The sequence below is a fragment of the Rissa tridactyla genome, chromosome Z (genome assembly GCF_028500815.1).
Source record: "Rissa tridactyla isolate bRisTri1 chromosome Z, bRisTri1.patW.cur.20221130, whole genome shotgun sequence".
Taxonomy (NCBI): domain Eukaryota; kingdom Metazoa; phylum Chordata; class Aves; order Charadriiformes; family Laridae; genus Rissa; species Rissa tridactyla.
In genome coordinates, this window is record NC_071497.1 from 37,885,185 (window position 1) to 37,897,546 (window position 12,362).

Genomic DNA, 12,362 nt, shown 5'->3' on the forward strand with positions numbered 1-12,362 from the left:
TCAAGTAAAAGCTTGCTCTTTTCTTTCTCAATTGTGAAATGAGGACACAGAATGGGTACATCTGGCAGGTAGAATCCCAGCTCTGAATTCCACTTCTTGCTAGCAGACCACGTCATTAATCACTGTTACCAACACAGAAAACCACAAGAGGGACAGCACAAGCTAGGGCTGCTCTCCTCATCCAACTCAGTCTCCTCTGGGGTGTTCCAGAGGCAGGCATATGTTTCCTTTAGAAAACAAACCACTCATGACAGAGTGAAGGGTGTGACAACGATAGGTATCCTGCATCTTATAGGTACTCTTATTACTGTAATTAGAAGCTTCAAGAAAGCTAGACCTGTAGCAGGCCTAGCAAAAATAGTGAGACATACTTTTTCCTGACAGACACCCCTTCGGCTGGGCCAGTTGGCTTTGAAGTCACTAGAAAGACTGGGTACTGGCTGGGGCTCCTGGTCTGGCCCCTTTGATCTCAGCGTCTCTTGTCACATGATAAGCCTGTGCATGATTTGTGTCTCCAGAAATTTTCAACACCTTCCATGGTCACTTGTATAAAGGCACAGCAGGTGACCTCCCCCATGCTCCTCTCCCTTCAGCAGCTCCTTCCAGCCCAGCGGGGCTGGTGGTATCTCAGCAGTAAGGATGCAGCTCTGCACCATCCTTGCAAGAGAACCAGAACAAACACTGTCCTTCAAGCAGCAAAATTCACCTTTATGGTGGCAGCATCTGGATGCTTTCTGGGAGGTGATCTGGCTGGTGTCCACCACTGGTACCTTGCAAACTATTCTTATGTTCCAGATCCTCACATTCCTCTTAGCTTGATAGACTGTCCTCTGCCACCAGCTGTCTTTTCAGCTAGTGCTTCTGTTTTCTGTGAGCATTTCCCACCCTGGAGCTCTTGATGGCTTAGCTGGGACCAAGCTAAACCCCTGCCCTGAAAGAGGGACTGCATCAGGGAGAGGGAGAGGAGGAGGGAACGATGGTTTCAAGATGGAAGGTTCAGGGACAATGAGACCTGCAAGGGGAGGGCTGCCCTGAGTAGGCACTGAGCAAAAATGTCTGCACGTCCTCCCCAAAGATGCCCTGAGACTGCTCTGGGCCCCCTTCCTCTCTCCACCAGGATCCCTGTGCCTGACCCCTGCCCCCAGTTCTAGTCCCTCATCCCCAGTAGGACAGGTCCTACCCAGTAAACATTGCTGTCAAGTGATTTTCTGAGACCATGCCTCCTTCCAGGGGGCTGTGGCCCCTTTTATGGTGATTATGCAGCGCTGCAGTGAAGGCTGCTGAACCTTTCACCTCTTTGGTCACTCATTTTTAGGAATCACGGCACCACCACACTTTTGCATATTGCACAACTTGACCAAGGGTCTTGCTTCCAGCAGCCAGGAAAATAAAAAGAGAAATCAATATTCTAAAGGTTAAAACAGTCCTCAAAGGCCAGACACTCAGCAGCTATAAATCAATGGAGCAGTATTCACTACAGGAAAGCTTACATCATTTTAGGATCTGGCCAGAAAACAATTTAAATCATAGAATTGCAGCAATGAGATGGAAAAGAATGATTAGATCATCTCCTCTGTCCCTCGGGGCAGGGCCATCAGGCTATACTGAGTGCTTTGTGCTGCAGTCAGTAAAGCTGTAGCTGGTTCAGGCTCTGCTAAGGCTTTCCACTTCTGTTTTCCTAGTGCTTCTGTTCTTTGACAAATGTATTTTGAGTGAATAATTTATGCTTGGCATATTTAAAGAACAGAAACCTAAATCCTCTATTTACTGAATTCAAACAGAGCTAGCCCAGAAGGAAACAGCTGCAATGCCTCATTTCCCATTGCCTTCTCTTTGCTGACCTGCCCAGGACCTTCACCCCAGCCCAGGGAGAGAATTCTCTCTGGCAGAAGCAGTTATTAGAAGAGTAGCCAAAATAATTCATAAGTGGCTGTGTTAAAAACAGTTTACTTGATATGTTAGGGGTCCAGGTGTGCTACAATATGTTTTTGTTCTTCGCATGTTTTACGATAAAGATGAAAGACATGCCATGTCCTCAAAAAAAGTTCAGAACTGTTCCCGGTATGTTCATGTTATCAGTTCCTGCAGCTCAAGCTTTGCCTCTCTTTTGAGCATGGACTCCAAATTATGCTATCGGATGCCATCTGGTGAATCCACAGGGCATGAGTAAACAATACCAAACTGATTTCCGTGTGTACCAAAGGAACTTGGCTTGTATTCACATTCCCTTGGAGGTAAATCATTACTATTCTGATTGCTAACTCAGATTCCACTAAGAGCACAAGGAAAGGAAGGGAACTGACAAAGGAACCTCCTTTTGCAGCATGGATGCAGTGGAGATCATGGAGACAACGTGCAATAATAAAAGCAACATGATAGGGGCTGCTTTTTCATGTGTTGGTGAATCACAAGCCTTGATTTAAGCAAATAGGGCTGCACCTGCTCCACAGATAAGCAACAGGAGAAAAGTGTTGGTGAAAAATCTACTGATTTTTAATAAGGGTACGCAGCCTGAGGTGCACTTTGTTCTCATTAAATTGTCACGTAGGAAAGAAAAAATAAAACAAAACAGACAAACTTGAAAATTAGGTGTAGTAAATCTAGAAATTCATAAATTAAGGGGTGGGAGGCGGAGGGATGTCATTTAATACATACCATATATTCAAATTATTTCCTTTTGTAATTAGACCTCTCTGAACATTTATTTTCAATCTACCAAAATTGTGCAACAATTTTATAGTGAGAGAGAGAAAGAGAGAGTTTTCCCCTGCAGAGACCTAATAGCGCAAAAAGACAGGTATGTCCATAGGTGTTCCACCACGTAACTGGGCAGCTGTAGAGTTTTCAGAAGGTAACACAGAGCACAGTCATGCAAAAGGTAATGGAGTCAGAAGGACGGACAGAAATTAGTTCTTTATACCATACACATTTTCAGGTGAGGTCACATCTGACTTTTATTTGCTCCATGATTTAAGCCATTAGTGCAGTGCTCAGGGATGAGATTCTCTTCCAGCGCCTGCTACAGACTTCCTGCACAGTTTGGTGCACCACTTGGCTCGTGTGCCTCATTTTTCTGTCCATACTCAACTGCATCTCCCTGACAGACCCACCAGTGCCGGCAAGTCTGAGAGCAGTAGCTCCAGCATGCCCCACAGCTGACTAGCTGCATCACCCCAGCAAAGCCAGCACATCTCAGACAGACCAGAAATATGCAAGCACAGAAGGGCTCTGCACGCGTGACAGACTCTGTGTAGAATATGGCCCAAGAGTTGCACACCACTGGCCTTGCTCTCAGAGCGTGCAAGAGCACTTCTTCAGGACAGCTGCACAAAGCAGCAGATCACAGATTGCTGCTTAACACAGTGGTCTGTTGTCAAGAAGGAGAAGGATTGTCAGACGTGTCCTACTTAGAGGGACGAAAAATATACCATCTCTAGACACTATATGAGTCATTATGACAGATGTAGAAGGAACCAAAAATAATGGTCCTTAATGTGATAGCATGGGGAAAATGTGGAGAGAAAAAAAATAAAAAGGCCACAATGCCCTTGCAAGGACCATGCAAGCATCTACTGGACTACTTTTGTGGAGAAAGGGCAACTGGCATCATCCTGGAAAGCAGGCTGCCAACAGTTGTGAGAACAGTGAGTAAACTGTTGGGAAAGGGGTGTTTCTTCAGTGTACAGAAAGAAGGCACTCAGAATGTGTGACTTTTTTAGCTAACCCAGTGGATAACAGTAATCACATGGATGTGGGAAAAAAGCACATTTGGAGGCAGGAATGAAGAATATCCCTTAGAGGACAGCAGGGTTAACACCCAAGAGGGCCCTAAAAAGGTGGACATGCCAAATCACCCAGGCAGCAGATACCAGGGAAACAAAAAGCACCCCCGACCCTCCCTTCAGCACCCACCTCCACCTCAGGTGGTGGCAGAGGGAAGCGACGAGGACGGGCCATGTGCCTGGGTGCCCGCCTCGGCTTTGGATGAAGGAGAGGGGCCGGGAGCAGGCTCCTTCCCCGTTGCAGGCAGGGATTTGGCAGCCCGTCCAGACCGGTCCTGCGAAAGGAGAGTTTTTCTGTTTCACTTTGATTTTTTGTTTGTTTTTAAACACCAGCAGTATTTCACAGCAATTGTACTCATGTTTGCACTCATTAGCAGCAGTTAATACAGTATCTCTGCCTTGATACTTGTGGATTTAACCCATCAGTACGGCAGAAGCTTCCTTAGCTGCAGGGTGTTTGGTTTGTGCAATCCGGTTTAGGAAATCTCCATGGATTTTCCCAGGTGTTGTATACATTTAGTTTTATTGGTGGTTGCGCTCAGCACTTCAAACCCCTCTTTGCTTTTGATATGTTTTCGCGGCACTGAAAGGCCATCTGGGAAACAAAAGGAACCTCTGAGATCAAAAAACTTTCAGCTAACATACCAGCTAACACGTGACTCAGCCCTGCGATAGACTTACTTTGAGAAAAAATCTGCGTCTGAATTTTTTTGAGGAGAATTAAGTGGTTAAGAATGTAACTTATTTTGCCTCTCCCCGCCCCCCCCCCCCGTCTCCCCGCCATATGTTGACGGCCTTATATTCATAATAGCTTCCCAATTAGAAGAAGACTTGTGATTAACTTTAGGGTCTGGATATCACCACGACCTGCGAACAACTTCTTAAGCATAACTATCCTCGTTTATACTTTGTGGATTCACATCTGGTCATCTGCTAGGTCATATTTTACATTTTAATTTTAGTTAAAACATTTAATTGATGTGGAGTCAATACGTTCTCTAACACGATGCTCCCCGATACGACACTTACACAGTCAGGAAGGCTTTTCAGTTAATTCTTCCAAAAAAGAGAATGAGCAAAGTCCACCCTCCTGCCAAGGCTGTATTGATGCCGTCTATCTGGCTGCGCAGCACAGCCAGGCAGAGGGCTACTGTGTAAAAATAAATTACAAGGCAAGCATGGCTCAAATACAAAAAAGGCTTCTCCCCCCTGCCGCCGCCCGCCGCGCTGCCGCCGCTCCCCCCGCCGCATCCCTGCAGGCTCCGGCCGCCGGCGGGCGGAGGGCACGGCGGGCCCAGGGTCGGGGCAGCGGGGGAGGCGGCGGCAGAGGAACGGGGGAAGCTTTCCCGGACCTCCACGCGGACTGCAGTGGAGGGGATATGCCCCCTCTACTGCAACCTGCTCTGGGAGTTCGGAATGTACCAGGAAATTTGTGTAAATTGGCGCCTAATTTCAAAGGAAAGAATTTCATGAAGAATATGCATAACCATTAACCTAAAGTGGTAGGGCAAAGTACCTTTTCACATGCAAGCAGGCAGGTAACACATAGCTCCATGTACGTGCCAATCCTCTCTTAAAGGGGGGAAGATGGCACAGTTACCAGCCTCTCCTCTCCTTCTTTTTTATAGATGAAAGTTAATCTCTGATGCTTACACAAGCCATAGCCGCGGAAGACTTTTGGCCATCGGATCTCTCATAGCATTGTTGTCTAGTCTAAAAGCTTCATTAAAATTCAGATTTCCCGTTCTACCTGATCATTCCAGCAGCAACCAGCAGGAGGTCTAACAAGAGCCGGGCAGGTGTTAATCCCTGGCACTAGCGGGTGACACATTTGTGTTTCCATGCTGCCTTTTTTGGAAAGTGGCCAAGACCAGAACCAAAAGCAACAAAATTCAGAAAATAAAAATTGTAACAAAAGATATTTTGGAAAAAAAAAGTAGAATCACTAACATTCGGATAATTGCAGATGCTCACAAAAGCAATTCTAAGGGGCTGTCCAGACAATCCACATGCTGGAAGTGCCACAAATCTCATTTGTCCCTGCAGCTGGATCTCTTACCGAGATTAAGTTGTTGGAGGGAAGAAGGAAATGTTCCCACCCTTCTCCACAGGCTACATATACCTCTGCATGACAGCCAAACCAAGAACAGCACAACGTGGTGCACATCTGCTTGGAGATGTTTCTTTCTCATTTTGGCTAAAACAGAAACGTGTTTCACAAACAAGAGGGTATTTCACCAGCCTGATAGAGCACCTCCGTGGAAGTTCAATGTTTCTGTGTTGAACCGTTGTTCCAAAACGAAAATGCCCCAACCCAAAACGTTATACTCTTTAAATGGTAGGAAAAGGTGCCTTTTGCCACATCCTTCCTTCCTGAAAATGGCAAGGCCAAGAGCATTATTTTCTGCATGCTGCAGTGCCTCCTTCTTTAACAGTCTAAGCTTCATGTAAAAACAATTTCCCTCCTCTGTAACTGACATTAGACCCATTAAGCATATAACAAATTAAAAATACAATTACTTATTAATGATTAATAGTATTCATTCATAAGGATCATAGATATGGACCTCTTCTGCAAGGATTAATGCACTTTTTGGCTGCTTACCACTTACTAGCAATATTCATAGTTAACACAGTGGGGACCGAGGAGTCAGGCTGGGAGTTGCTGTGTGTTTGCAATGCACATGTAGGATGAAAGCCTTACACTGTATAAAGTAAATGAAGGTGAAGTAGTGCAGAAAGCTATTTTAAATAAGAACTTTATCCCCTTTGAGCAAAAAGGATGGAGAATGTTTATCAATAAACTGGGAGAGCAAATATTTTGGACTCCACCATAACAGGCTAGCAATAAACAGAGATTTCTGTAATGTTAATTCTGGTTCAAGCAGTAATTGTACACATATACATGCTGAGTACAATTAAATTACACCAAAATACTTTGTGCAAGGACAAATAATTCTTACCATTTTATGGTGCTACATAAATAGTAAGAAATATATCGTAGCTGCTTTCTGCAAAACCTGATCACACATCATTTTTCCCAATTTGTCATCATGCTGGTTCTTACCAACAAGTTCCCAAAGGAGTACCGTATTTTTCAGCAGACATAGCTTTCTGAGCTAGGACTGCATCTACTTACTATAACATTTCACTTGAGAAATGAAAACGTTTCTAAAAACTGGTAGTGGAGCTACACACCAGCTTCCTGGCAAGGGAACATTATAAGGCATTTACTGCTGTCAGTGCCAATTCCATTTACAAGGCTGTAGTGCATGGGAAACTTTTCTGCATTACTAATGAATAACAGCTTCTGGAAGATGGGAAATTAGTTTGATAAGAAGCCACCCAAGCCCTTGCAGAGCAGGATAAAGGCACCTAGGAATGCAGACACAGGATGGCTGAGTCAGCGGGGTGAAGCAGGAGTGCTGTAAAAGGAACATGATCTCACAGCAGCATACTTTGACTTTATGAGAAGCTCCTCAGGGAATAGCTTTCCTGGGCCCTGAACGCCACAACATCAGCAGGGCACTGATTTGCACCCATCTCCACCTTCTGGTCTTCTCTGTACAGCAGAGTAGGTCCTGCAGGAGCCAGGAAAGTACTGAGACCTTCAGACTTCCCTAATTAACTCCTTAGTCATCGTAGCCCTTGATTTTTCTAGTATGCCTGTCTTCCTTGTGCTAATCCATGAAATCAAGGGAAGTGCTGACAAAAGTATAATTACTTAGGCTGTTGTTTCATGATATGGAACATTTGGTGGCAATACTGCCCCAAGGCGTTCCTTTTCCCCTCACCTGCCCACTGCCTGCTCCTGGGGAGTGGAGGACCACTCCAGCAGCCTTGATGCAAGCTGCCTGAGGAAACGCCCCTGCTTTAAAAGAAACCCGAAATCTTCAAAAAACAAACACCACACCGGAGAGAGCATGGTGCTGGGAATGAACAGCTGATTTCAGGGGAGAGACCCAGAAGCAGTGCTTTGATAGTCACCGAACACTTGGTAGCCTCATATGCATGAATGTTCAAGGGGGGGGTGTCTGTAGATGAGAAACTCCTCTGGGAGAAACTCATTGTATTTTGTGTGCCAGGTGATAGCCAGCATGGCTAGCAATAAAACAGCTACCAAGTGTGATAATATTGCCAATAGAGAAGATGGATTTTTGTCAGGGTTCAGCAAGTGATCAAGTGCCTATGACAGCTTCAAGTCTAAAGAGTTATCAGTGCTCCTTCCTTCTTATTCTGCACTCTCAAGTCTGATTGGTATTTTTGTCTGTGAGGTCAGAGCCAAACTTATTGTTTTTTCTTTCTAATACAGTTAAAGCATTGCCGTTTTGGCTTTGTGAGATACTTTATTTAATGAAAAAGGAAAATAAGGGCTTTTATTACTACAAAGACTAGCAGGAGGCAGGGGCTGGTATTACCAAGCTTTGAGAACAGTTGCTTTCAGGAAAATTATTCTCAAAATGGATGCTGAGGGCACTGACCACAGTGAACTGAACTGCGACCTGTAATTTCATTACTTTGACTGGGCTGAGCTGCCTAAGCTTATTGCTACCTTCAGCAACAGAGCACATTGGCTTGCAGTACTATGGTTCTGCAGTGAAGGCATGTGAAAGGCTGTGAGGGTTGCTACAATTTTCTCAAGTGCCATAAAAAAAGCGGCCAATCGGTCATTAACTGATCACCCCGTAGTTTAAACAGATTGCATGCTACCGAAATCTGGAAAATATGCTGGTTAGCACTTAGGGCAGCGCTGCCGTTAGACTAGCTCTTGCAGAATTACCATTCATATAGGAAATCTATTTGATTCCTGCATGTGTTTGTTTTTCAGACTTACAGGCTCCATGGAAGGGTGGGGAAGAAGTCAACAGTCAAATCATAATTCCCTTGAGCTCTGTGCTGCATTATTTTACTGTATGCAATCCTTTTTGTTTACTAGGCTATATATACCAGTACAGCATTTCTTGTCCTTTCTGGCTTTTTGAAAGTAAGAGAGCAAGATGAATAGCAATCTTGCACAGTGGGTATGTATATCTGTCTGTATGCATTTATATGCAACTTTCATGTCTGTGAATTGTGTTGGACAGATAACCATGAAAACTTGGCAGACTCTCCTTGAAAGCAGTACTGTGAGAAGCAATTACATGCACTTTGAATACCAGCCGGACGAGCTTCCCACACCGTAAAACTCAGTATTTAATTTTGAACCTAGAGGACAGAGTCGCATCCTGCCATCTTTAATCTGTCTTCAAATGAGATTACCTGTACTGTGCTCCAGGAAAAAAACATGCTGCTTATCATTTGCACTAGCTGTAGGAAACCCTGGCTGAAATTCTCTGATCCCTGTGATACAAACAGTGAAACTGAATGATGAATCATCTTTAATCCTTAAAATCTGCGAATCAAAAGAGGAAAGTGAGCAGCTCACTGTGATACGAGCTGTTCTGCTACCTATGTCACAAGCCCTAGTACATAAGGCTCTGCGCTTCCTAAACTGCCTCATAAAGTCCTGCATTTATAATGGGTGTCGGTACTGGGTGTAACTAAACCGGCATGGAAAGTGGTTTAACAACATGTATGAACAAGTCTAAGCAATGCAAATCACAGTTCCTGCAACTGCTTTTGAGATGTTCTTAGAATAGGGAGGAGCGATATACAATAAAGGGTGAAAAATCATGTCAGTTTTCCCCTTCTCTAGCTTTTACTTCTCATTAATTAATTCATACTGTGAATTAGTTCTGGTTGGTGGATACATTTAGGTGTTTTGTGAGGCTGAGTGCATGTCCTACCTCCATTCAGATTAGGAAACAAGCACAACAAAAATGCCTATTGATTGGGTATTCTGATTGCATTTGGTCATTTGAGAAATCTGGCCCCATAAAGGTCAAATGCATGTCTGAGGACAGGAGGAAGGTGGAAGTATAGAGGCCCATATGCTGCACAAAGGCTGTCAGGGGACAGGAGTTATGTGTGGGCTGTTTTGGATCTCCTGTTAACCTACTACTCCATACAACAGTGACAGCTATCTATTTACTTTTTTTAAAAAATCAAGGAATATACCTGAGCTCAATCATATTCAATTTATCATTAATCAGCACTCCAAAACTACTACCTCTAAGTCTTCACTACTTGCTGTAAATCAGTCACCAGGGCTGACTGTAGAACACAGGGAAAACTTCTTCTGTGATTTCTTAATTTAATTTCCTTGATCTGAAACATCAAAAGGAGTGCTAATTATGTGGACAAAAATCGCATTCTGATTTCTCAGGATTTTAATATGTATTTTTAAACAGTTACTTGTCTTTTTCCCTAAGTAGATTGCTAGCTAGCCATTAGAAGACCAATCCCTGCTGAATTCCCTGCTGCACCTGTTTGTTGCAAAGTCGCTGGAAACTGACCAAGATTTATATGTAAAGGCCAGAAAAGGCCAGAGGAGGATACAGCAAAATTAAGAAAAAAACCTGCGAACCTTTTAAATAATTTCATTGTCCTGTGTCGTTTCCTTCTGTGCAAAATCTTGGACAAAGAAGGCTGTCCTTGCAGAGATTTTCACAAATCCTGTCAAGAAGGGAGGGATCATCCAGGAGGAACAAGTTGTCCTCCACATCTGTAATTTTTGCCAGACATGAAGCAATCTGCCCTGAGGCTTTTTTCCTCAGTGTTGGGTCAGGATTTTGCTCAGCTTGCTCTGGTGCAGAGCTGAGCTGGCAATACACCGCTGACATCCCCAGAAAAGGGGAGAGGGGCTGTGATGCCCTGAAACCCTGGGAAAAGGGGAGAGGTGCAACAACACCGAGGGCCAGAGGGGTCTCCCTTGCATCTGCAAGGCTCAGCATCCAAAGGGGCAGGTTGTCTTGCACTACTCCCTGAGCAAATCTGGTTGTTGCTCAGAGAGCTAGGAGCAGATGAGACCATCCTACAGAAATTGCGGGGGAGGCTAATGCAAGAAGACTGTGAACAAAAAGGTCTTCCCCTTCTGAAGAGATCAGCAACTGCCATTACAAGGCCCAGAAAGGGGCCTTATGTTATACTGCTACTATTTGCCTTCTCCATTTCATTGAAAACAAAACAATTGGGCAAGACTCAATCAGGACACAAGAAAAGACAATAATGTTCCCCAGCCAGGACATGGTATTATTAGGCTTAAAATCCAACAGCAGTTGGTTATCCCATTTTTTTAGTGCGTTACATAATTAGATCTCATGAAACTTAAACGAAAACATGGTAGAAGTGAATATTATGTCACCAGTCCATTGCATTTAGGTTGGAGATAATGTGGCTCCTCATCTTGGTCCACTGTTATCACCAGGACTCTTTTCCTGAGCTCCTACCGCTGGTAATTTACTGCTCAAACGGTCAATCCAACCCTGCTGTTTGGATCTGTATTTAGACTTCGGAAGACCTATCATTTATCGTTTGTGAAAGTATCTGCTATTCTTGAAAAAACAGCAGGCACCTTAACATGTTTGGATTTGGACTTGGCTTGTTTTTTTCTTTGCTTCACACAGAGAATCGTGAGCAGCTCTTTTGATGTTGTTTGCTTTTTCATCATTTTGTACTATCTAATAATTTCATATAACCAGACTTCTTTGGCTGTTATGTATAAAATGATTTCCAAGTGACTCACAGACAAACAGATGAGATTGGGCTCTGGACCAGGTAAGGGAGTGCTGGCCAGACAGCCCAGTGCTGCACGAGTCTTGCCCCAAAATATGAGATTTCATGCAGAAAAAAGGCAGAAGGAGCTGTACAAAGGGTGACAGAGACTGGAAGGGACCAATATGATAGTGATCGCTAAAATCCATTCAGGATGTATTTGATTGAGCTATTTGTTCAGCTGTGAGGTCAAAGGAAAAGTGGGCATGGAAAGCAATAAATACCATTTGCTTATCCTTTGTGGTAGGGTAGTGTGTTTTTTTCCAGTAAAGGAGAGCACACAATAGATATAAACTGAATACCCAATGCAAGTGGACTACCGGTGACTCTAAAAGGCACTGCCTTAAATTGCTTGCCCCCGGGCATATCACGCAACAAATCCCAGAAGGCGGAAACTCCAGGCCTGCCCTAACACTGAAGACAGATACAATAACCAGAAACAAGAGGCCTTGAAAGCAACTTCAAAACCCTAGGAAGTCTGGGAGTGAATTTTCTTTATTGCTCCTAATTATGGAATATTCCTATCTTTCTCTTTGTCTCAGTGCAAGAATGTGTTTATATGTGAGAAACACAAAAATAACAGGCTCTGCTGAGTTACTATATTTTTCAATATTTTTCTCTGATCTTTTTTTCTCTACCTCTTTTTTTTTTATTTTTTCTTGCCTATTTCTTAGCAAAGATGCTTGCTTTCTAGGAGACTTTTATTTCTGTACCTATTTTCATTCCTAAAGCGAAAACAAACAATAGTGATTATCAGCTGATGATGTCCTTCATGATTCCTTTGTTGACATTTTTCTTAGGCTTTTTCTTATCTCTGTTGTCCTAAAATAATTAGAAATTTTAAATATTAATCAAATAAAAAAGAAAAAGTAAATGCTATGTCACCCCTCCTCCTGGGTTAGTCCTGAGGTGGCTATAACTAAGAAC